Genomic DNA, 20296 nt, shown 5'->3' on the forward strand with positions numbered 1-20296 from the left:
AAGTTCCATTGACCTTTTTGAACCTGAAAATTGAGTTAGTTTCTCTATGAGATAGTAAAAGAAGGTTCAAATTGAACAGCTGCTGTCAACGGCCATTCTAAGCTGAATGTGCCTGCTCTCATCAGATCGCAGCAGCAATGCAGCTTAAGGCTTGGCAAGTACCAGCATGGGAGACTGGCTGGGAATCCCAAGTTCCGTTGACCTTTTTGAACCTGAAAATGTGTTAGTTTCTCTATGAGATAGTAAAAGAAGGTTCAAATTGAACAGCTGCTGTCAACGGCCATTCTAAGCTGAATGTGCATGCTCTTGTCAGATCGCAGCAGCGTTGCAGCTTAAGGCTTGGCAAGTACCAGCATGGGAGACTGCTTGGGAATCCCAAGTTCTGTTGACCTTTTTGAACCTGAAAATTGTGTTAGTTTCTCTATGAGATAGTAAAAGAAAGTAGAAATTAGGCAGCTGCTGTCAACGGCCATTCTAAGCTGAATGTGCCTGCTCTCGTCAGATCGCAGCAGCAATGCAGCTTAAGGCTTGGCAAGTACCAGCATGGGAGACTGGCTGGGAATCCCACGTTCTGTTGCCCTTTTTGAACCTGAAAATTGTTAGTTTCTCTGTCAAAGATGGTAAAAGAAGGTTCAAATTGAACAGCTGCTGTCAACGGCCATTCTAAGCTGAATGTGCCTGCTCTCGTCAGAACGCAGCAGCAATGCAGCTTAAGGCTTGGCAAGTACCAGCATGGGAGACTGGCTGGGAATCCCAAGTTCCATTGACTTTTTGAACCTGAAAATTGTGTTAGTTTCTCTATGAGATAGTAAAAGAAGGTTCAAATTGAACAGCTGCTGTCAACTGCCATTCTAAGCTGAATGTGCATGCTCTTGTCAGATCGCAGCAGCGTTGCAGCTTAAGGCTTGGCAAGTACCAGCATGGGAGTCTGGCTGGGAATCCCAAGTTCTCTTGACCTTTTTGAACCTGAAAATTGTGTTAGTTTCTCTATGAGATAGTAAAACAAAGTAGAAATTAGGCAGCTGCTGTCAACGGCCATTCTAAGCTGAATGTGCCTGCTCTCGTCAGATCGCAGCAGCAATGCAGCTTAAGGCTTGGCAAGTACCAGCATGGGAGACTGGCTGGGAATCCCAAGTTCCGTTGACCTTTTTGAACCTGAAAATTGTTAGTTTCTCTGTCAAAGATGGTAAAAGAAGGTTCAAATTGAACAGCTGCTGTCAACGGCCATTCTAAGCTGAATGTGCCTGCTCTCGTCAGATCGCAGCAGCAATGCAGCTTAAGGCTTGGCAAAAACCAGCATGGGAGACTGGCTGGGAATCCCAAGTTCTGTTGACCTTTTTGAACCTGAAAATTGTGTTAGTTTCTCTATGAGATAGTAAAAGAAGGTTCAAATTGAACAGCTGCTGTCAACGGCCATTCTAAGCTGAATGTGCCTGCTCTCGTCAGATCGCAGCAGCAATGCAGCTTAAGGCTTGGCAAGTACCAGCATGGGAGACTGGCTGGGAATCCCAAGTTCTGTTGACCTTTTTGAACCTGAAAATTGTGTTAGTTTCTCTATGAGATAGTAAAAGAAGGTTCAAACTGAACAGCTGCTGTCAACGGCCATTCTAAGCTGAATGTGCCTGCTCTCGTCAGATCGCAGCAGCAATGCAGCTTAAGGCTTGGCATGTACCAGCATGGGAGACTGGCTGGGAATCCTAAGTTCCGTTGACCTTTTTGAGCCTGAAAATTGTGTTAGTTTCTCTATGAGATAGTAAAAGAAGGTTCAAATTGAACAGCTGCTGTCAACAGCCATTCTAAGCTGAATGTGCCTGCTCTCGTCAGATCGCAGCAGCGTTGCAGCTTAAGGCTTGGCAAGTACCAGCATGGGAGACTGGCTGGGAATCCCAAGTTCTGTTGACCTTTTTGAACCTGAAAATTGTGTTAGTTTCTCTATGAGATAGTAAAAGAAGGTTCAAATTGAACAGCTGCTGTCAACGCCCATTCTAAGCTAAGGCTTGGCAAGTACCAGCATGGGAGACTGGCTGGGAATCCCAAGTTCCATTGACCTTTTTGAACCTGAAAATTGAGTTAGTTTCTCTATGAGATAGTAAAAGAAGGTTCAAATTGAACAGCTGCTGTCAACGGCCATTCTAAGCTGAATGTGCATGCTCTTGTCAGATCGCAGCAGCGTTGCAGCTTAAGGCTTGGCAAGTACCAGCATGGGAGACTGGCTGGGAATCCCAAGTTCCGTTGACCTTTTTGAACCTGAAAATGTGTTAGTTTCTCTATGAGATAGTAAAAGAAGGTTCAAATTGAACAGCTGCTGTCAACGGCCATTCTAAGCTGAATGTGCATGCTCTTGTCAGATCGCAGCAGCGTTGCAGCTTAAGGCTTGGCAAGTACCAGCATGGGAGACTGGCTGGGAATCCCAAGTTCTGTTGACCTTTTTGAACCTGAAAATTGTGTTAGTTTCTCTATGAGATAGTAAAAGAAAGTAGAAATTAGGCAGCTGCTGTCAACGGCCATTCTAAGCTGAATGTGCCTGCTCTCGTCAGATCGCAGCAGCAATGCAGCTTAAGGCTTGGCAAGTACCAGCATGGGAGACTGGCTGGGAATCCCACGTTCCATTGACCTTTTTGAACCTGAAAATTGTTAGTTTCTCTGTCAAAGATGGTAAAAGAAGGTTCAAATTGAACAGCTGCTGTCAACGGCCATATTAAGCTGAATGTGCCTGCTTTCGTCAGATCGCAGCAGCAATGCAGCTTAAGGTTTGGCAAGTACCAGCATGGGAGACTGGCTGGAAAGTCCAAGTTCTGTTGACCTTTTTGAACCTGAAAATTGTGTTAGTTTCTCTATGAGATAGTAAAAGAAGGTTCAAATTGAACAGCTGCTGTCAACGGCCATTCTAAGCTGAATGTGCCTGCTCTCGTCAGATCGCAGCAGCAATGCAGCTTAAGGCTTGGCAAGTACCAGCATGGGAGACTGGCTGGGAATCCCAAGTTCTGTTGACCTTTTTGAACCTGAAAATTGTGTTAGTTTCTCTATGAGATAGTAAAAGAAGGTTCAAATTGAACAGCTGCTGTCAACGGCCCTTCTAAGCTGAATGTGTGTGCTCTTGTCAGATCGCAGCAGCGATGCAGCTTAAGGCTTGGCAAGTACCAGCATGGGAGACTGACTGGGAATCCCTAGTTCTGTTGACCTTTTTGAACCTGAAAATTGTGTTAGTTTCTCTATGAGATAGTAAAAGAAGGTTCAAATTGAACAGCTGCTGTCAATGGCCATTCTAAGCTGAATGTGCCTGCTCTCGTCAGATCGCAGCAGCAATGCAGCTTAAGGCTTGGCAAGTACCAGCATGGGAGACTGGCAGGGAATCCCAAGTTCCATTGACCTTTTTGAACCTGAAAATTGTGTTAGTTTCTCTATGAGATAGTAAAAGAAGGTTCAAATTGAACAGCTGCTGTCAACGGCCATTCTAAGCTGAATGTGCCTGCTCTCGTCAGATCGCAGCAGCAATGCAGCTTAAGGCTTGGCAAGTACCAGCATGGGAGACTGGCTGGGAATCCCAAGTTCTGTTGACCTTTTTGAACCTGAAAATTGTATTAGTTTCTCTATGAGATAGTAAAAGAAGGTTCAAATTGAACAGCTGCTGTCAACGGCCATTCTAAGCTGAATGTGCCTGCTCTCGTCAGATCGCAGCAGCAATGCAGCTTAAGGCTTGGCAAGTACCAGCATGGGAGACTGGCTGGGAATCCCAAGTTCCGTTGACCTTTTTGAACCTGAAAATTGTGTTAGTTTCTCTATGAGATAGTAAAAGAAGGTTCAAATTGAACAGCTGCTGTCAACGCCCATTCTAAGCTAAGGCTTGGCAAGTACCAGCATGGGAGACTGGCTGGGAATCCCAAGTTCCATTGACCTTTTTGAACCTGAAAATTGAGTTAGTTTCTCTATGAGATAGTAAAAGAAGGTTCAAATTGAACAGCTGCTGTCAACGGCCATTCTAAGCTGAATGTGCCTGCTCTCATCAGATCGCAGCAGCAATGCAGCTTAAGGCTTGGCAAGTACCAGCATGGGAGACTGGCTGGGAATCCCAAGTTCCGTTGACCTTTTTGAACCTGAAAATGTGTTAGTTTCTCTATGAGATAGTAAAAGAAGGTTCAAATTGAACAGCTGCTGTCAACGGCCATTCTAAGCTGAATGTGCATGCTCTTGTCAGATCGCAGCAGCGTTGCAGCTTAAGGCTTGGCAAGTACCAGCATGGGAGACTGCTTGGGAATCCCAAGTTCTGTTGACCTTTTTGAACCTGAAAATTGTGTTAGTTTCTCTATGAGATAGTAAAAGAAAGTAGAAATTAGGCAGCTGCTGTCAACGGCCATTCTAAGCTGAATGTGCCTGCTCTCGTCAGATCGCAGCAGCAATGCAGCTTAAGGCTTGGCAAGTACCAGCATGGGAGACTGGCTGGAAATCCCACGTTCTGTTGACCTTTTTGAACCTGAAAATTGTTAGTTTCTCTGTCAAAGATGGTAAAAGAAGGTTCAAATTGAACAGCTGCTGTCAACGGCCATTCTAAGCTGAATGTGCCTGCTCTCGTCAGAACGCAGCAGCAATGCAGCTTAAGGTTTGGCAAGTACCAGCATGGGAGACTGGCTGGGAATCCCAAGTTCTGTTGACCTTTTTGAACCTGAAAATTGTGTTAGTTTCTCTATGAGATAGTAAAAGAAGGTTCAAATTGAACAGCTGCTGTCAACGCCCATTCTAAGCTAAGGCTTGGCAAGTACCAGCATGGGAGACTGGCTGGGAATCCCAAGTTCCATTGACCTTTTTGAACCTGAAAATTGAGTTAGTTTCTCTATGAGATAGTAAAAGAAGGTTCAAATTGAACAGCTGCTGTCAACGGCCATTCTAAGCTGAATGTGCATGCTCTTGTCAGATCGCAGCAGCGTTGCAGCTTAAGGCTTGGCAAGTACCAGCATGGGAGACTGGCTGGGAATCCCAAGTTCCGTTGACCTTTTTGAACCTGAAAATGTGTTAGTTTCTCTATGAGATAGTAAAAGAAGGTTCAAATTGAACAGCTGCTGTCAACGGCCATTCTAAGCTGAATGTGCATGCTCTTGTCAGATCGCAGCAGCGTTGCAGCTTAAGGCTTGGCAAGTACCAGCATGGGAGACTGGCTGGGAATCCCAAGTTCTGTTGACCTTTTTGAACCTGAAAATTGTGTTAGTTTCTCTATGAGATAGTAAAAGAAAGTAGAAATTAGGCAGCTGCTGTCAACGGCCATTCTAAGCTGAATGTGCCTGCTCTCGTCAGATCGCAGCAGCAATGCAGCTTAAGGCTTGGCAAGTACCAGCATGGGAGACTGGCTGGGAATCCCACGTTCCGTTGACCTTTTTGAACCTGAAAATTGTTAGTTTCTCTGTCAAAGATGGTAAAAGAAGGATCAAATTGAACAGCTGCTGTCAACGGCCATATTAAGCTGAATGTGCCTGCTCTCGTCAGATCGCAGCAGCAATGCAGCTTAAGGTTTGGCAAGTACCAGCATGGGAGACTGGCTGGGAATCCCAAGTTCTGTTGACCTTTTTGAACCTGAAAATTGTGTTAGTTTCTCTATGAGATAGTAAAAGAAGGTTCAAATTGAACAGCTGCTGTCAACGGCCATTCTAAGCTGAATGTGCCTGCTCTCGTCAGATCGCAGCAGCAATGCAGCTTAAGGCTTGGCAAGTACCAGCATGGGAGACTGGCTGGGAATCCCAAGTTCTGTTGACCTTTTTGAACCTGAAAATTGTGTTAGTTTCTCTATGAGATAGTAAAAGAAGGTTCAAATTGAACAGCTGCTGTCAACGGCCCTTCTAAGCTGAATGTGTGTGCTCTTGTCAGATCGCAGCAGCAATGCAGCTTAAGGCTTGGCAAGTACCAGCATGGGAGACTGGCAGGGAATCCCAAGTTCCATTGACCTTTTTGAACCTGAAAATTGTGTTAGTTTCTCTATGAGATAGTAAAAGAAGGTTCAAATTGAACAGCTGCTGTCAACGGCCATTCTAAGCTGAATGTGCCTGCTCTCGTCAGATCGCAGCAGCAATGCAGCTTAAGGCTTGGCAAGTACCAGCATGGGAGACTGGCTGGGAATCCCAAGTTCTGTTGACCTTTTTGAACCTGAAAATTGTATTAGTTTCTCTATGAGATAGTAAAAGAAGGTTCAAATTGAACAGCTGCTGTCAACGGCCATTCTAAGCTGAATGTGCCTGCTCTCGTCAGATCGCAGCAGCAATGCAGCTTAAGGCTTGGCAAGTACCAGCATGGCAGACTGGCTGGGAATCCCAAGTTCCGTTGACCTTTTTGAACCTGAAAATTGTGTTAGTTTCTCTATGAGATAGTAAAAGAAGGTTCAAATTGAACAGCTGCTGTCAACGCCCATTCTAAGCTAAGGCTTGGCAAGTACCAGCATGGGAGACTGGCTGGGAATCCCAAGTTCCATTGACCTTTTTGAACCTGAAAATTGAGTTAGTTTCTCTATGAGATAGTAAAAGAAGGTTCAAATTGAACAGCTGCTGTCAACGGCCATTCTAAGCTGAATGTGCCTGCTCTCATCAGATCGCAGCAGCAATGCAGCTTAAGGCTTGGCAAGTACCAGCATGGGAGACTGGCTGGGAATCCCAAGTTCCGTTGACCTTTTTGAACCTGAAAATGTGTTAGTTTCTCTATGAGATAGTAAAAGAAGGTTCAAATTGAACAGCTGCTGTCAACGGCCATTCTAAGCTGAATGTGCATGCTCTTGTCAGATCGCAGCAGCGTTGCAGCTTAAGGCTTGGCAAGTACCAGCATGGGAGACTGCCTGGGAATCCCAAGTTCTGTTGACCTTTTTGAACCTGAAAATTGTGTTAGTTTCTCTATGAGATAGTAAAAGAAAGTAGAAATTAGGCAGCTGCTGTCAACGGCCATTCTAAGCTGAATGTGCCTGCTCTCGTCAGATCGCAGCAGCAATGCAGCTTAAGGCTTGGCAAGTACCAGCATGGGAGACTGGCTGGGAATCCCATGTTCTGTTGACCTTTTTGAACCTGAAAATTGTTAGTTTCTCTGTCAAAGATGGTAAAAGAAGGTTCAAATTGAACAGCTGCTGTCAACGGCCATTCTAAGCTGAATGTGCCTGCTCTCGTCAGATCGCAGCAGCAATGCAGCTTAAGGTTTGGCAAGTACCAGCATGGGAGACTGGCTGGGAATCCCAAGTTCCGTTGACCTTTTTGAACCTGAAAATTGTGTTAGTTTCTCTATGAGATAGTAAAAGAAGGTTCAAATTGAACAGCTGCTGTCAACGCCCATTCTAAGCTAAGGCTTGGCAAGTACCAGCATGGGAGACTGGCTGGGAATCCCAAGTTCCATTGACCTTTTTGAACCTGAAAATTGAGTTAGTTTCTCTATGAGATAGTAAAAGAAGGTTCAAATTGAACAGCTGCTGTCAACAGCCATTCTAAGCTGAATGTGCATGCTCTTGTCAGATCGCAGCAGCAATGCAGCTTAAGGCTTGGCAAGTACCAGCATGGGAGACTAGCTGGGAATCCCAAGTTCCATTGACCTTTTTGAACCTGAAAATTGTGTTAGTTTCTCTATGAGATAGTAAAAGAAGGTTCAAATTGAACAGCTGCTGTCAACAGCCATTCTAAGCTGAATGTGCATGCTCTGGTCAGATCGCAGCAGCAATGCAGCTTAAGGCTTTGCAAGTACCAGCATGGGAGACTGGCTGGGAATCCCAAGTTCTGTTGACATTTTTGAACCTGAAAATCGTGTTAGTTTCTCTATGAGATAGTAAAAGAAGGTTCAAATTGAACAACTGCTGTCAACGGCCATTCTACTAAGCTTAATGTGCCTGCTCTCGTCAGATCGCAGCAGCAATGCAGCTTAAGGCTTGGCAAGTACCAGCATGGGAGACTGGCTGGGAGTCCCAAGTTCCGTTGACCTTTTTGAACCTGAAAATTGTGTTAGTTTCTCTATGAGATAGTAAAAGAAGGTTCAAATTGAACAGCTGCTGTCAACGGCCATTCTAAGCTGAATGTGCCTGCTCTCGTCAGATCGCAGCAGCAATGCAGCTTAAGGCTTGGCAAGTACCAGCATGGGAGACTGGCTGGGAATCCTAAGTTCTGTTGACCTTTTTGAACCTGAAAATTGTGTTAGTTTCTCTATGAGGTAGTAAAATAAGGTTCAAATTGAACAGTTGCTGTCAACGGCCATTCTAAGCTGAATGTGCCTGCTCTCGTCAGATCGCAGCAGCAATGCAGCTTAAGGCTTGGCAAGTACCAGCATGGGAGACTAGCTGGGAATCCCAAGTTCCGTTGACCTTTTTGAACCTGAAAATTGTGTTAGTTTCTCTATGAGATAGTAAAAGAAGGTTCAAATTGAACAGCTGCTGTCAACAGCCATTCTAAGCTGAATGTGCATGCTCTGGTCAGATCGCAGCAGCAATGCAGCTTAAGGCTTTGCAAGTACCAGCATGGGAGACTGGCTGGGAATCCCAAGTTCTGTTGACATTTTTGAACCTGAAAATCGTGTTAGTTTCTCTATGAGATAGTAAAAGAAGGTTCAAATTGAACAACTGCTGTCAACGGCCATTCTACTAAGCTTAATGTGCCTGCTCTCGTCAGATCGCAGCAGCAATGCAGCTTAAGGCTTGGCAAGTACCAGCATGGGAGACTGGCTGGGAGTCCCAAGTTCCGTTGACCTTTTTGAACCTGAAAATTGTGTTAGTTTCTCTATGAGATAGTAAAAGAAGGTTCAAATTGAACAGCTGCTGTCAACGGCCATTCTAAGCTGAATGTGCCTGCTCTCGTCAGATCGCAGCAGCAATGCAGCTTAAGGCTTGGCAAGTACCAGCATGGGAGACTGGCTGGGAATCATAAGTTCCGTTGACCTTTTTTTAACCTGAAAATTGTGTTAGTTTCTCTATGAGATAGTAAAAGAAGGTTCAAATTGAACAGCTGCTGTCAACGGCCATTCTAAGCTGAATGCGCCTGCTCTCGTCAGATCGCAGCAGCAATGCAGCTTAAGGCTTGGCAAGTACCAGCATGGGAGACTGGCTGGGAATCCCAAGTTCCATTGACTTTTTGAACCTGAAAATTGTGTTAGTTTCTCTATGAGATAGTAAAAGAAGGTTCAAATTGAACAGCTGCTGTCAACTGCCATTCTAAGCTGAATGTGCATGCTCTTGTCAGATCGCAGCAGCGTTGCAGCTTAAGGCTTGGCAAGTACCAGCATGGGAGTCTGGCTGGGAATCCCAAGTTCTCTTGACCTTTTTGAACCTGAAAATTGTGTTAGTTTCTCTATGAGATAGTAAAACAAAGTAGAAATTAGGCAGCTGCTGTCAACGGCCATTCTAAGCTGAATGTGCCTGCTCTCGTCAGATCGCAGCAGCAATGCAGCTTAAGGCTTGGCAAGTACCAGCATGGGAGACTGGCTGGGAATCCCAAGTTCCGTTGACCTTTTTGAACCTGAAAATTGTTAGTTTCTCTGTCAAAGATGGTAAAAGAAGGTTCAAATTGAACAGCTGCTGTCAACGGCCATTCTAAGCTGAATGTGCCTGCTCTCGTCAGATCGCAGCAGCAATGCAGCTTAAGGCTTGGCAAAAACCAGCATGGGAGACTGGCTGGGAATCCCAAGTTCTGTTGACCTTTTTGAACCTGAACATTGTGTTAGTTTCTCTATGAGATAGTAAAAGAAGGTTCAAATTGAACAGCTGCTGTCAACGGCCATTCTAAGCTGAATGTGCCTGCTCTCGTCAGATCGCAGCAGCAATGCAGCTTAAGGCTTGGCAAGTACCAGCATGGGAGACTGGCTGGGAATCCCAAGTTCTGTTGACCTTTTTGAACCTGAAAATTGTGTTAGTTTCTCTATGAGATAGTAAAAGAAGGTTCAAACTGAACAGCTGCTGTCAACGGCCATTCTAAGCTGAATGTGCCTGCTCTCGTCAGATCGCAGCAGCAATGCAGCTTAAGGCTTGGCATGTACCAGCATGGGAGACTGGCTGGGAATCCTAAGTTCCGTTGACCTTTTTGAGCCTGAAAATTGTGTTAGTTTCTCTATGAGATAGTAAAAGAAGGTTCAAATTGAACAGCTGCTGTCAACGGCCATTCTAAGCTGAATGTGCCTGCTCTCGTCAGATCGCAGCAGCGTTGCAGCTTAAGGCTTGGCAAGTACCAGCATGGGAGACTGGCTGGGAATCCCAAGTTCTGTTGACCTTTTTGAACCTGAAAATTGTGTTAGTTTCTCTATGAGATAGTAAAAGAAGGTTAAAATTGAACAGCTGCTGTCAACGCCCATTCTAAGCTAAGGCTTGGCAAGTACCAGCATGGGAGACTGGCTGGGAATCCCAAGTTCGATTGACCTTTTTGAACCTGAAAATTGAGTTAGTTTCTCTATGAGATAGTAAAAGAAGGTTCAAATTGAACAGCTGCTGTCAACGGCCATTCTAAGCTGAATGTGCATGCTCTTGTCAGATCGCAGCAGCGTTGCAGCTTAAGGCTTGGCAAGTACCAGCATGGGAGACTGGCTGGGAATCCCAAGTTCCGTTGACCTTTTTGAACCTGAAAATGTGTTAGTTTCTCTATGAGATAGTAAAAGAAGGTTCAAATTGAACAGCTGCTGTCAACGGCCATTCTAAGCTGAATGTGCATGCTCTTGTCAGATCGCAGCAGCGTTGCAGCTTAAGGCTTGGCAAGTACCAGCATGGGAGACTGGCTGGGAATCCCAAGTTCCGTTGACCTTTTTGAACCTGAAAATGTGTTAGTTTCTCTATGAGATAGTAAAAGAAGGTTCAAATTGAACAGCTGCTGTCAACGGCCATTCTAAGCTGAATGTGCCTGCTCTCGTCAGATCGCAGCAGCAATGCAGCTTAAGGCTTGGCAAGTACCAGCATGGGAGACTGGCTGGGAATCCCACGTTCCGTTGACCTTTTTGAACCTGAAAATTGTTAGTTTCTCTGTCAAAGATGGTAAAAGAAGGTTCAAATTGAACAGCTGCTGTCAACGGCCATATTAAGCTGAATGTGCCTGCTTTCGCCAGATCGCAGCAGCAATGCAGCTTAAGGTTTGGCAAGTACCAGCATGGGAGACTGGCTGGAAATCCCAAGTTCTGTTGACCTTTTTGAACCTGAAAATTGTGTTATTTTCTCTATGAGATAGTAAAAGAAGGTTCAAATTGAACAGCTGCTGTCAACGGCCATTCTAAGCTGAATGTGCCTGCTCTCGTCAGATCGCAGCAGCAATGCAGCTTAAGGCTTGGCAAGTACCAGCATGGGAGACTGGCTGGGAATCCCAAGTTCTGTTGACCTTTTTGAACCTGAAAATTGTGTTAGTTTCTCTATGAGATAGTAAAAGAAGGTTCAAATTGAACAGCTGCTGTCAACGGCCCTTCTAAGCTGAATGTGTGTGCTCTTGTCAGATCGCAGCAGCGATGCAGCTTAAGGCTTGGCAAGTACCAGCATGGGAGACTGACTGGGAATCCCAAGTTCTGTTGACCTTTTTGAACCTGAAAATTGTGTTAGTTTCTCTATGAGATAGTAAAAGAAGGTTCAAATTGAACAGCTGCTGTCAATGGCCATTCTAAGCTGAATGTGCCTGCTCTCGTCAGATCGCAGCAGCAATGCAGCTTAAGGCTTGGCAAGTACCAGCATGGGAGACTGGCAGGGAATCCCAAGTTCCATTGACCTTTTTGAACCTGAAAATTGTGTTAGTTTCTCTATGAGATAGTAAAAGAAGGTTCAAATTGAACAGCTGCTGTCAACAGCCATTCTAAGCTGAATGTGCATGCTCTGGTCAGATCGCAGCAGCAATGCAGCTTAAGGCTTTGCAAGTACCAGCATGGGAGACTGGCTGGGAATCCCAAGTTCTGTTGACATTTTTGAACCTGAAAATCGTGTTAGTTTCTCTATGAGATAGTAAAAGAAGGTTCAAATTGAACAACTGCTGTCAACGGCCATTCTACTAAGCTTAATGTGCCTGCTCTCGTCAGATCGCAGCAGCAATGCAGCTTAAGGCTTGGCAAGTACCAGCATGGGAGACTGGCTGGGAGTCCCAAGTTCCGTTGACCTTTTTGAACCTGAAAATTGTGTTAGTTTCTCTATGAGATAGTAAAAGAAGGTTCAAATTGAACAGCTGCTGTCAACGGCCATTCTAAGCTGAATGTGCCTGCTCTCGTCAGATCGCAGCAGCAATGCAGCTTAAGGCTTGGCAAGTACCAGCATGGGAGACTGGCTGGGAATCATAAGTTCCGTTGACCTTTTTTTAACCTGAAAATTGTGTTAGTTTCTCTATGAGATAGTAAAAGAAGGTTCAAATTGAACAGCTGCTGTCAACGGCCATTCTAAGCTGAATGCGCCTGCTCTCGTCAGATCGCAGCAGCAATGCAGCTTAAGGCTTGGCAAGTACCAGCATGGGAGACTGGCTGGGAATCCCAAGTTCCATTGACTTTTTGAACCTGAAAATTGTGTTAGTTTCTCTATGAGATAGTAAAAGAAGGTTCAAATTGAACAGCTGCTGTCAACTGCCATTCTAAGCTGAATGTGCATGCTCTTGTCAGATCGCAGCAGCGTTGCAGCTTAAGGCTTGGCAAGTACCAGCATGGGAGTCTGGCTGGGAATCCCAAGTTCTCTTGACCTTTTTGAACCTGAAAATTGTGTTAGTTTCTCTATGAGATAGTAAAACAAAGTAGAAATTAGGCAGCTGCTGTCAACGGCCATTCTAAGCTGAATGTGCCTGCTCTCGTCAGATCGCAGCAGCAATGCAGCTTAAGGCTTGGCAAGTACCAGCATGGGAGACTGGCTGGGAATCCCAAGTTCCGTTGACCTTTTTGAACCTGAAAATTGTTAGTTTCTCTGTCAAAGATGGTAAAAGAAGGTTCAAATTGAACAGCTGCTGTCAACGGCCATTCTAAGCTGAATGTGCCTGCTCTCGTCAGATCGCAGCAGCAATGCAGCTTAAGGCTTGGCAAAAACCAGCATGGGAGACTGGCTGGGAATCCCAAGTTCTGTTGACCTTTTTGAACCTGAACATTGTGTTAGTTTCTCTATGAGATAGTAAAAGAAGGTTCAAATTGAACAGCTGCTGTCAACGGCCATTCTAAGCTGAATGTGCCTGCTCTCGTCAGATCGCAGCAGCAATGCAGCTTAAGGCTTGGCAAGTACCAGCATGGGAGACTGGCTGGGAATCCCAAGTTCTGTTGACCTTTTTGAACCTGAAAATTGTGTTAGTTTCTCTATGAGATAGTAAAAGAAGGTTCAAACTGAACAGCTGCTGTCAACAGCCATTCTAAGCTGAATGTGCCTGCTCTCGTCAGATCGCAGCAGCAATGCAGCTTAAGGCTTGGCATGTACCAGCATGGGAGACTGGCTGGGAATCCTAAGTTCCGTTGACCTTTTTGAGCCTGAAAATTGTGTTAGTTTCTCTATGAGATAGTAAAAGAAGGTTCAAATTGAACAGCTGCTGTCAACGGCCATTCTAAGCTGAATGTGCCTGCTCTCGTCAGATCGCAGCAGCGTTGCAGCTTAAGGCTTGGCAAGTACCAGCATGGGAGACTGGCTGGGAATCCCAAGTTCTGTTGACCTTTTTGAACCTGAAAATTGTGTTAGTTTCTCTATGAGATAGTAAAAGAAGGTTAAAATTGAACAGCTGCTGTCAACGCCCATTCTAAGCTAAGGCTTGGCAAGTACCAGCATGGGAGACTGGCTGGGAATCCCAAGTTCCATTGACCTTTTTGAACCTGAAAATTGAGTTAGTTTCTCTATGAGATAGTAAAAGAAGGTTCAAATTGAACAGCTGCTGTCAACGGCCATTCTAAGCTGAATGTGCATGCTCTTGTCAGATCGCAGCAGCGTTGCAGCTTAAGGCTTGGCAAGTACCAGCATGGGAGACTGGCTGGGAATCCCAAGTTCCGTTGACCTTTTTGAACCTGAAAATGTGTTAGTTTCTCTATGAGATAGTAAAAGAAGGTTCAAATTGAACAGCTGCTGTCAACGGCCATTCTAAGCTGAATGTGCATGCTCTTGTCAGATCGCAGCAGCGTTGCAGCTTAAGGCTTGGCAAGTACCAGCATGGGAGACTGGCTGGGAATCCCAAGTTCCGTTGACCTTTTTGAACCTGAAAATGTGTTAGTTTCTCTATGAGATAGTAAAAGAAGGTTCAAATTGAACAGCTGCTGTCAACGGCCATTCTAAGCTGAATGTGCCTGCTCTCGTCAGATCGCAGCAGCAATGCAGCTTAAGGCTTGGCAAGTACCAGCATGGGAGACTGGCTGGGAATCCCACGTTCCGTTGACCTTTTTGAACCTGAAAATTGTTAGTTTCTCTGTCAAAGATGGTAAAAGAAGGTTCAAATTGAACAGCTGCTGTCAACGGCCATATTAAGCTGAATGTGCCTGCTTTCGTCAGATCGCAGCAGCAATGCAGCTTAAGGTTTGGCAAGTACCAGCATGGGAGACTGGCTGGAAATCCCAAGTTCTGTTGACCTTTTTGAACCTGAAAATTGTGTTATTTTCTCTATGAGATAGTAAAAGAAGGTTCAAATTGAACAGCTGCTGTCAACGGCCATTCTAAGCTGAATGTGCCTGCTCTCGTCAGATCGCAGCAGCAATGCAGCTTAAGGCTTGGCAAGTACCAGCATGGGAGACTGGCTGGGAATCCCAAGTTCTGTTGACCTTTTTGAACCTGAAAATTGTGTTAGTTTCTCTATGAGATAGTAAAAGAAGGTTCAAATTGAACAGCTGCTGTCAACGGCCCTTCTAAGCTGAATGTGTGTGCTCTTGTCAGATCGCAGCAGCGATGCAGCTTAAGGCTTGGCAAGTACCAGCATGGGAGACTGACTGGGAATCCCAAGTTCTGTTGACCTTTTTGAACCTGAAAATTGTGTTAGTTTCTCTATGAGATAGTAAAAGAAGGTTCAAATTGAACAGCTGCTGTCAATGGCCATTCTAAGCTGAATGTGCCTGCTCTCGTCAGATCGCAGCAGCAATGCAGCTTAAGGCTTGGCAAGTACCAGCATGGGAGACTGGCAGGGAATCCCAAGTTCCATTGACCTTTTTGAACCTGAAAATTGTGTTAGTTTCTCTATGAGATAGTAAAAGAAGGTTCAAATTGAACAGCTGCTGTCAACGGCCATTCTAAGCTGAATGTGCCTGCTCTCGTCAGATCGCAGCAGCAATGCAGCTTAAGGCTTGGCAAGTACCAGCATGGGAGACTGGCTGGGAATCCCAAGTTCTGTTGACCTTTTTGAACCTGAAAATTGTATTAGTTTCTCTATGAGATAGTAAAAGAAGGTTCAAATTGAACAGCTGCTGTCAACGGCCATTCTAAGCTGAATGTGCCTGCTCTCGTCAGATCGCAGCAGCAATGCAGCTTAAGGCTTGGCAAGTACCAGCATGGGAGACTGGCTGGGAATCCCAAGTTCCGTTGACCTTTTTGAACCTGAAAATTGTGTTAGTTTCTCTATGAGATAGTAAAAGAAGGTTCAAATTGAACAGCTGCTGTCAACGCCCATTCTAAGCTAAGGCTTGGCAAGTACCAGCATGGGAGACTGGCTGGGAATCCCAAGTTCCATTGACCTTTTTGAACCTGAAAATTGAGTTAGTTTCTCTATGAGATAGTAAAAGAAGGTTCAAATTGAACAGCTGCTGTCAACGGCCATTCTAAGCTGAATGTGCCTGCTCTCATCAGATCGCAGCAGCAATGCAGCTTAAGGCTTGGCAAGTACCAGCATGGGAGACTGGCTGGGAATCCCAAGTTCCGTTGACCTTTTTGAACCTGAAAATGTGTTAGTTTCTCTATGAGATAGTAAAAGAAGGTTCAAATTGAACAGCTGCTGTCAACGGCCATTCTAAGCTGAATGTGCATGCTCTTGTCAGATCGCAGCAGCGTTGCAGCTTAAGGCTTGGCAAGTACCAGCATGGGAGACTGCTTGGGAATCCCAAGTTCTGTTGACCTTTTTGAACCTGAAAATTGTGTTAGTTTCTCTATGAGATAGTAAAAGAAAGTAGAAATTAGGCAGCTGCTGTCAACGGCCATTCTAAGCTGAATGTGCCTGCTCTCGTCAGATCGCAGCAGCAATGCAGCTTAAGGCTTGGCAAGTACCAGCATGGGAGACTGGCTGGGAATCCCACGTTCTGTTGCCCTTTTTGAACCTGAAAATTGTTAGTTTCTCTGTCAAAGATGGTAAAAGAAGGTTCAAATTGAACAGCTGCTGTCAACGGCCATTCTAAGCTGAATGTGCCTGCTCTCGTCAGAACGCAGCAGCAATGCAGCTTAAGGCTTGGCAAGTACCAGCATGGGAGACTGGCTGGGAATCCCAAGTTCCATTGACTTTTTGAACCTGAAAATTGTGTTAGTTTCTCTATGAGATAGTAAAAGAAGGTTCAAATTGAACAGCTGCTGTCAACTGCCATTCTAAGCTGAATGTGCATGCTCTTGTCAGATCGCAGCAGCGTTGCAGCTTAAGGCTTGGCAAGTACCAGCATGGGAGTCTGGCTGGGAATCCCAAGTTCTCTTGACCTTTTTGAACCTGAAAATTGTGTTAGTTTCTCTATGAGATAGTAAAACAAAGTAGAAATTAGGCAGCTGTTGTCAACGGCCATTCTAAGCTAAATGTGCCTGCTCTCGTCAGATCGCAGCAGCAATGCAGCTTAAGGCTTGGCAAGTACCAGCATGGGAGACTGGCTGGGAATCCCAAGTTCCGTTGACCTTTTTGAACCTGAAAATTGTTAGTTTCTCTGTCAAAGATGGTAAAAGAAGGTTCAAATTGAAAAGCTGCTGTCAACGGCCATTCTAAGCTGAATGTGCCTGCTCTCGTCAGATCGCAGCAGCAATGCAGCTTAAGGCTTGGCAAAAACCAGCATGGGAGACTGGCTGGGAATCCCAAGTTCTGTTGACCTTTTTGAACCTGAAAATTGTGTTAGTTTCTCTATGAGATAGTAAAAGAAGGTTCAAATTGAACAGCTGCTGTCAACGGCCATTCTAAGCTGAATGTGCCTGCTCTCGTCAGATCGCAGCAGCAATGCAGCTTAAGGCTTGGCAAGTACCAGCATGGGAGACTGGCTGGGAATCCCAAGTTCTGTTGACCTTTTTGAACCTGAAAATTGTGTTAGTTTCTCTATGAGATAGTAAAAGAAGGTTCAAACTGAACAGCTGCTGTCAACGGCCATTCTAAGCTGAATGTGCCTGCTCTCGTCAGATCGCAGCAGCAATGCAGCTTAAGGCTTGGCATGTACCAGCATGGGAGACTGGCTGGGAATCCTAAGTTCCGTTGACCTTTTTGAGCCTGAAAATTGTGTTAGTTTCTCTATGAGATAGTAAAAGAAGGTTCAAATTGAGCAGCTGCTGTCAACAGCCATTCTAAGCTGAATGTGCCTGCTCTCGTCAGATCGCAGCAGCGTTGCAGCTTAAGGCTTGGCAAGTACCAGCATGGGAGACTGGCTGGGAATCCCAAGTTCTGTTGACCTTTTTGAACCTGAAAATTGTGTTAGTTTCTCTATGAGATAGTAAAAGAAGGTTCAAATTGAACAGCTGCTGTCAACGCCCATTCTAAGCTAAGGCTTGGCAAGTACCAGCATGGGAGACTGGCTGGGAATCCCAAGTTCCATTGACCTTTTTGAACCTGAAAATTGAGTTAGTTTCTCTATGAGATAGTAAAAGAAGGTTCAAATTGAACAGCTGCTGTCAACGGCCATTCTAAGCTGAATGTGCATGCTCTTGTCAGATCGCAGCAGCGTTGCAGCTTAAGGCTTGGCAAGTACCAGCATGGGAGACTGGCTGGGAATCCCAAGTTCCGTTGACCTTTTTGAACCTGAAAATGTGTTAGTTTCTCTATGAGATAGTAAAAGAAGGTTCAAATTGAACAGCTGCTGTCAACGGCCATTCTAAGCTGAATGTGCATGCTCTTGTCAGATCGCAGCAGCGTTGCAGCTTAAGGCTTGGCAAGTACCAGCATGGGAGACTGGCTGGGAATCCCAAGTTCTGTTGACCTTTTTGAACCTGAAAATTGTGTTAGTTTCTCTATGAGATAGTAAAAGAAAGTAGAAATTAGGCAGCTGCTGTCAACGGCCATTCTAAGCTGAATGTGCCTGCTCTCGTCAGATCGCAGCAGCAATGCAGCTTAAGGCTTGGCAAGTACCAGCATGGGAGACTGGCTGGGAATCCCACGTTCCATTGACCTTTTTGAACCTGAAAATTGTTAGTTTCTCTGTCAAAGATGGTAAAAGAAGGTTCAAATTGAACAGCTGCTGTCAACGGCCATATTAAGCTGAATGTGCCTGCTTTCGTCAGATCGCAGCAGCAATGCAGCTTAAGGTTTGGCAAGTACCAGCATGGGAGACTGGCTGGAAATCCCAAGTTCTGTTGACCTTTTTGAACCTGAAAATTGTGTTAGTTTCTCTATGAGATAGTAAAAGAAGGTTCAAATTGAACAGCTGCTGTCAACGGCCATTCTAAGCTGAATGTGCCTGCTCTCGTCAGATCGCAGCAGCAATGCAGCTTAAGGCTTGGCAAGTACCAGCATGGGAGACTGGCTGGGAATCCCAAGTTCTGTTGACCTTTTTGAACCTGAAAATTGTGTTAGTTTCTCTATGAGATAGTAAAAGAAGGTTCAAATTGAACAGCTGCTGTCAACGGCCCTTCTAAGCTGAATGTGTGTGCTCTTGTCAGATCGCAGCAGCGATGCAGCTTAAGGCTTGGCAAGTACCAGCATGGGAGACTGACTGGGAATCCCTAGTTCTGTTGACCTTTTTGAACCTGAAAATTGTGTTAGTTTCTCTATGAGATAGTAAAAGAAGGTTCAAATTGAACAGCTGCTGTCAATGGCCATTCTAAGCTGAATGTGCCTGCTCTCGTCAGATCGCAGCAGCAATGCAGCTTAAGGCTTGGCAAGTACCAGCATGGGAGACTGGCAGGGAATCCCAAGTTTCATTGACCTTTTTGAACCTGAAAATTGTGTTAGTTTCTCTATGAGATAGTAAAAGAAGGTTCAAATTGAACAGCTGCTGTCAACGGCCATTCTAAGCTGAATGTGCCTGCTCTCGTCAGATCGCAGCAGCAATGCAGCTTAAGGCTTGGCAAGTACCAGCATGGGAGACTAGCTGGGAATCCCAAGTTCTGTTGACCTTTTTGAACCTGAAAATTGTATTAGTTTCTCTATGAGATAGTAAAAGAAGGTTCAAATTGAACAGCTGCTGTCAACGGCCATTCTAAGCTGAATGTGCCTGCTCTCGTCAGATCGCAGCAGCAATGCAGCTTAAGGCTTGGCAAGTACCAGCATGGGAGACTGGCTGGGAATCCCAAGTTCCGTTGACCTTTTTGAACCTGAAAATTGTGTTAGTTTCTCTATGAGATAGTAAAAGAAGGTTCAAATTGAACAGCTGCTGTCAACGCCCATTCTAAGCTAAGGCTTGGCAAGTACCAGCATGGGAGACTGGCTGGGAATCCCAAGTTCCATTGACCTTTTTGAACCTGAAAATTGAGTTAGTTTCTCTATGAGATAGTAAAAGAAGGTTCAAATTGAACAGCTGCTGTCAACGGCCATTCTAAGCTGAATGTGCCTGCTCTCATCAGATCGCAGCAGCAATGCAGCTTAAGGCTTGGCAAGTACCAGCATGGGAGACTGGCTGGGAATCCCAAGTTCCGTTGACCTTTTTGAACCTGAAAATGTGTTAGTTTCTCTATGAGATAGTAAAAGAAGGTTCAAATTGAACAGCTGCTGTCAACGGCCATTCTAAGCTGAATGTGCATGCTCTTGTCAGATCGCAGCAGCGTTGCAGCTTAAGGCTTGGCAAGTACCAGCATGGGAGACTGCTTGGGAATCCCAAGTTCTGTTGACCTTTTTGAACCTGAAAATTGTGTTAGTTTCTCTATGAGATAGTAAAAGAAAGTAGAAATTAGGCAGCTGCTGTCAACGGCCATTCTAAGCTGAATGTGCCTGCTCTCGTCAGATCGCAGCAGCAATGCAGCTTAAGGCTTGGCAAGTACCAGCATGGGAGACTGGCTGGAAATCCCACGTTCTGTTGACCTTTTTGAACCTGAAAATTGTTAGTTTCTCTGTCAAAGATGGTAAAAGAAGGTTCAAATTGAACAGCTGCTGTCAACGGCCATTCTAAGCTGAATGTGCCTGCTCTCGTCAGAACGCAGCAGCAATGCAGCTTAAGGTTTGGCAAGTACCAGCATGGGAGACTGGCTGGGAATCCCAAGTTCTGTTGACCTTTTTGAACCTGAAAATTGTGTTAGTTTCTCTATGAGATAGTAAAAGAAGGTTCAAATTGAACAGCTGCTGTCAACGCCCATTCTAAGCTAAGGCTTGGCAAGTAC

General features: G+C 45.1%; 59 pseudogenes; all 59 read left to right on the forward strand.

Moving 5' to 3' along the window:
• Nucleotides 1–84: 84 nt before the first annotated feature.
• LOC140100439 (5S ribosomal RNA) lies at nucleotides 85–203 on the forward strand (annotated as a pseudogene).
• Nucleotides 204–461: 258 nt separating this feature from the next.
• Nucleotides 462–580, forward strand: LOC140095841 (5S ribosomal RNA; annotated as a pseudogene).
• A 70-nt stretch (nucleotides 581–650) lies between these two features.
• On the forward strand, nucleotides 651–769 carry LOC140086033 (5S ribosomal RNA; annotated as a pseudogene).
• A 258-nt stretch (nucleotides 770–1027) lies between these two features.
• On the forward strand, nucleotides 1028–1146 carry LOC140099114 (5S ribosomal RNA; annotated as a pseudogene).
• A 259-nt stretch (nucleotides 1147–1405) lies between these two features.
• LOC140079908 (5S ribosomal RNA) lies at nucleotides 1406–1524 on the forward strand (annotated as a pseudogene).
• Nucleotides 1525–1594: 70 nt separating this feature from the next.
• Nucleotides 1595–1713, forward strand: LOC140091926 (5S ribosomal RNA; annotated as a pseudogene).
• Nucleotides 1714–1783: 70 nt separating this feature from the next.
• Nucleotides 1784–1902, forward strand: LOC140093146 (5S ribosomal RNA; annotated as a pseudogene).
• Nucleotides 1903–2496: 594 nt separating this feature from the next.
• On the forward strand, nucleotides 2497–2615 carry LOC140096722 (5S ribosomal RNA; annotated as a pseudogene).
• A 259-nt stretch (nucleotides 2616–2874) lies between these two features.
• LOC140079909 (5S ribosomal RNA) lies at nucleotides 2875–2993 on the forward strand (annotated as a pseudogene).
• A 259-nt stretch (nucleotides 2994–3252) lies between these two features.
• On the forward strand, nucleotides 3253–3371 carry LOC140088499 (5S ribosomal RNA; annotated as a pseudogene).
• A 70-nt stretch (nucleotides 3372–3441) lies between these two features.
• Nucleotides 3442–3560, forward strand: LOC140079910 (5S ribosomal RNA; annotated as a pseudogene).
• Nucleotides 3561–3630: 70 nt separating this feature from the next.
• LOC140099115 (5S ribosomal RNA) lies at nucleotides 3631–3749 on the forward strand (annotated as a pseudogene).
• A 217-nt stretch (nucleotides 3750–3966) lies between these two features.
• On the forward strand, nucleotides 3967–4085 carry LOC140100451 (5S ribosomal RNA; annotated as a pseudogene).
• A 258-nt stretch (nucleotides 4086–4343) lies between these two features.
• On the forward strand, nucleotides 4344–4462 carry LOC140098138 (5S ribosomal RNA; annotated as a pseudogene).
• A 70-nt stretch (nucleotides 4463–4532) lies between these two features.
• Nucleotides 4533–4651, forward strand: LOC140084916 (5S ribosomal RNA; annotated as a pseudogene).
• A 594-nt stretch (nucleotides 4652–5245) lies between these two features.
• LOC140088684 (5S ribosomal RNA) lies at nucleotides 5246–5364 on the forward strand (annotated as a pseudogene).
• Nucleotides 5365–5434: 70 nt separating this feature from the next.
• LOC140089517 (5S ribosomal RNA) lies at nucleotides 5435–5553 on the forward strand (annotated as a pseudogene).
• A 70-nt stretch (nucleotides 5554–5623) lies between these two features.
• LOC140079911 (5S ribosomal RNA) lies at nucleotides 5624–5742 on the forward strand (annotated as a pseudogene).
• A 259-nt stretch (nucleotides 5743–6001) lies between these two features.
• Nucleotides 6002–6120, forward strand: LOC140079912 (5S ribosomal RNA; annotated as a pseudogene).
• A 70-nt stretch (nucleotides 6121–6190) lies between these two features.
• Nucleotides 6191–6309, forward strand: LOC140088096 (5S ribosomal RNA; annotated as a pseudogene).
• Nucleotides 6310–6526: 217 nt separating this feature from the next.
• On the forward strand, nucleotides 6527–6645 carry LOC140100464 (5S ribosomal RNA; annotated as a pseudogene).
• A 258-nt stretch (nucleotides 6646–6903) lies between these two features.
• On the forward strand, nucleotides 6904–7022 carry LOC140087784 (5S ribosomal RNA; annotated as a pseudogene).
• A 70-nt stretch (nucleotides 7023–7092) lies between these two features.
• LOC140086314 (5S ribosomal RNA) lies at nucleotides 7093–7211 on the forward strand (annotated as a pseudogene).
• A 787-nt stretch (nucleotides 7212–7998) lies between these two features.
• On the forward strand, nucleotides 7999–8117 carry LOC140086808 (5S ribosomal RNA; annotated as a pseudogene).
• A 70-nt stretch (nucleotides 8118–8187) lies between these two features.
• Nucleotides 8188–8306, forward strand: LOC140085502 (5S ribosomal RNA; annotated as a pseudogene).
• A 451-nt stretch (nucleotides 8307–8757) lies between these two features.
• On the forward strand, nucleotides 8758–8876 carry LOC140093086 (5S ribosomal RNA; annotated as a pseudogene).
• A 71-nt stretch (nucleotides 8877–8947) lies between these two features.
• Nucleotides 8948–9066, forward strand: LOC140084041 (5S ribosomal RNA; annotated as a pseudogene).
• A 258-nt stretch (nucleotides 9067–9324) lies between these two features.
• LOC140099116 (5S ribosomal RNA) lies at nucleotides 9325–9443 on the forward strand (annotated as a pseudogene).
• Nucleotides 9444–9702: 259 nt separating this feature from the next.
• On the forward strand, nucleotides 9703–9821 carry LOC140079914 (5S ribosomal RNA; annotated as a pseudogene).
• A 70-nt stretch (nucleotides 9822–9891) lies between these two features.
• Nucleotides 9892–10010, forward strand: LOC140091927 (5S ribosomal RNA; annotated as a pseudogene).
• A 70-nt stretch (nucleotides 10011–10080) lies between these two features.
• LOC140092292 (5S ribosomal RNA) lies at nucleotides 10081–10199 on the forward strand (annotated as a pseudogene).
• Nucleotides 10200–10792: 593 nt separating this feature from the next.
• On the forward strand, nucleotides 10793–10911 carry LOC140088685 (5S ribosomal RNA; annotated as a pseudogene).
• A 259-nt stretch (nucleotides 10912–11170) lies between these two features.
• LOC140079915 (5S ribosomal RNA) lies at nucleotides 11171–11289 on the forward strand (annotated as a pseudogene).
• Nucleotides 11290–11548: 259 nt separating this feature from the next.
• Nucleotides 11549–11667, forward strand: LOC140088501 (5S ribosomal RNA; annotated as a pseudogene).
• A 451-nt stretch (nucleotides 11668–12118) lies between these two features.
• Nucleotides 12119–12237, forward strand: LOC140093087 (5S ribosomal RNA; annotated as a pseudogene).
• Nucleotides 12238–12308: 71 nt separating this feature from the next.
• On the forward strand, nucleotides 12309–12427 carry LOC140084042 (5S ribosomal RNA; annotated as a pseudogene).
• Nucleotides 12428–12685: 258 nt separating this feature from the next.
• On the forward strand, nucleotides 12686–12804 carry LOC140099117 (5S ribosomal RNA; annotated as a pseudogene).
• Nucleotides 12805–13063: 259 nt separating this feature from the next.
• LOC140079916 (5S ribosomal RNA) lies at nucleotides 13064–13182 on the forward strand (annotated as a pseudogene).
• Nucleotides 13183–13441: 259 nt separating this feature from the next.
• Nucleotides 13442–13560, forward strand: LOC140092293 (5S ribosomal RNA; annotated as a pseudogene).
• A 593-nt stretch (nucleotides 13561–14153) lies between these two features.
• Nucleotides 14154–14272, forward strand: LOC140088686 (5S ribosomal RNA; annotated as a pseudogene).
• A 259-nt stretch (nucleotides 14273–14531) lies between these two features.
• Nucleotides 14532–14650, forward strand: LOC140079917 (5S ribosomal RNA; annotated as a pseudogene).
• A 259-nt stretch (nucleotides 14651–14909) lies between these two features.
• On the forward strand, nucleotides 14910–15028 carry LOC140088502 (5S ribosomal RNA; annotated as a pseudogene).
• A 70-nt stretch (nucleotides 15029–15098) lies between these two features.
• LOC140079918 (5S ribosomal RNA) lies at nucleotides 15099–15217 on the forward strand (annotated as a pseudogene).
• Nucleotides 15218–15287: 70 nt separating this feature from the next.
• Nucleotides 15288–15406, forward strand: LOC140099118 (5S ribosomal RNA; annotated as a pseudogene).
• Nucleotides 15407–15623: 217 nt separating this feature from the next.
• Nucleotides 15624–15742, forward strand: LOC140100476 (5S ribosomal RNA; annotated as a pseudogene).
• A 258-nt stretch (nucleotides 15743–16000) lies between these two features.
• Nucleotides 16001–16119, forward strand: LOC140095842 (5S ribosomal RNA; annotated as a pseudogene).
• Nucleotides 16120–16189: 70 nt separating this feature from the next.
• Nucleotides 16190–16308, forward strand: LOC140086034 (5S ribosomal RNA; annotated as a pseudogene).
• A 258-nt stretch (nucleotides 16309–16566) lies between these two features.
• On the forward strand, nucleotides 16567–16685 carry LOC140087477 (5S ribosomal RNA; annotated as a pseudogene).
• Nucleotides 16686–16944: 259 nt separating this feature from the next.
• On the forward strand, nucleotides 16945–17063 carry LOC140079919 (5S ribosomal RNA; annotated as a pseudogene).
• A 70-nt stretch (nucleotides 17064–17133) lies between these two features.
• LOC140091928 (5S ribosomal RNA) lies at nucleotides 17134–17252 on the forward strand (annotated as a pseudogene).
• A 70-nt stretch (nucleotides 17253–17322) lies between these two features.
• Nucleotides 17323–17441, forward strand: LOC140093147 (5S ribosomal RNA; annotated as a pseudogene).
• Nucleotides 17442–18035: 594 nt separating this feature from the next.
• Nucleotides 18036–18154, forward strand: LOC140096723 (5S ribosomal RNA; annotated as a pseudogene).
• A 259-nt stretch (nucleotides 18155–18413) lies between these two features.
• LOC140079920 (5S ribosomal RNA) lies at nucleotides 18414–18532 on the forward strand (annotated as a pseudogene).
• A 259-nt stretch (nucleotides 18533–18791) lies between these two features.
• LOC140094075 (5S ribosomal RNA) lies at nucleotides 18792–18910 on the forward strand (annotated as a pseudogene).
• A 70-nt stretch (nucleotides 18911–18980) lies between these two features.
• LOC140078530 (5S ribosomal RNA) lies at nucleotides 18981–19099 on the forward strand (annotated as a pseudogene).
• A 70-nt stretch (nucleotides 19100–19169) lies between these two features.
• LOC140099119 (5S ribosomal RNA) lies at nucleotides 19170–19288 on the forward strand (annotated as a pseudogene).
• Nucleotides 19289–19505: 217 nt separating this feature from the next.
• Nucleotides 19506–19624, forward strand: LOC140100490 (5S ribosomal RNA; annotated as a pseudogene).
• A 258-nt stretch (nucleotides 19625–19882) lies between these two features.
• Nucleotides 19883–20001, forward strand: LOC140098139 (5S ribosomal RNA; annotated as a pseudogene).
• Nucleotides 20002–20071: 70 nt separating this feature from the next.
• On the forward strand, nucleotides 20072–20190 carry LOC140084917 (5S ribosomal RNA; annotated as a pseudogene).
• Nucleotides 20191–20296: the final 106 nt, after the last annotated feature.

The sequence above is a fragment of the Engystomops pustulosus genome, chromosome 9, assembly GCF_040894005.1.
Source record: "Engystomops pustulosus chromosome 9, aEngPut4.maternal, whole genome shotgun sequence".
Classification (NCBI taxonomy): Eukaryota; Metazoa; Chordata; class Amphibia; order Anura; family Leptodactylidae; genus Engystomops; species Engystomops pustulosus.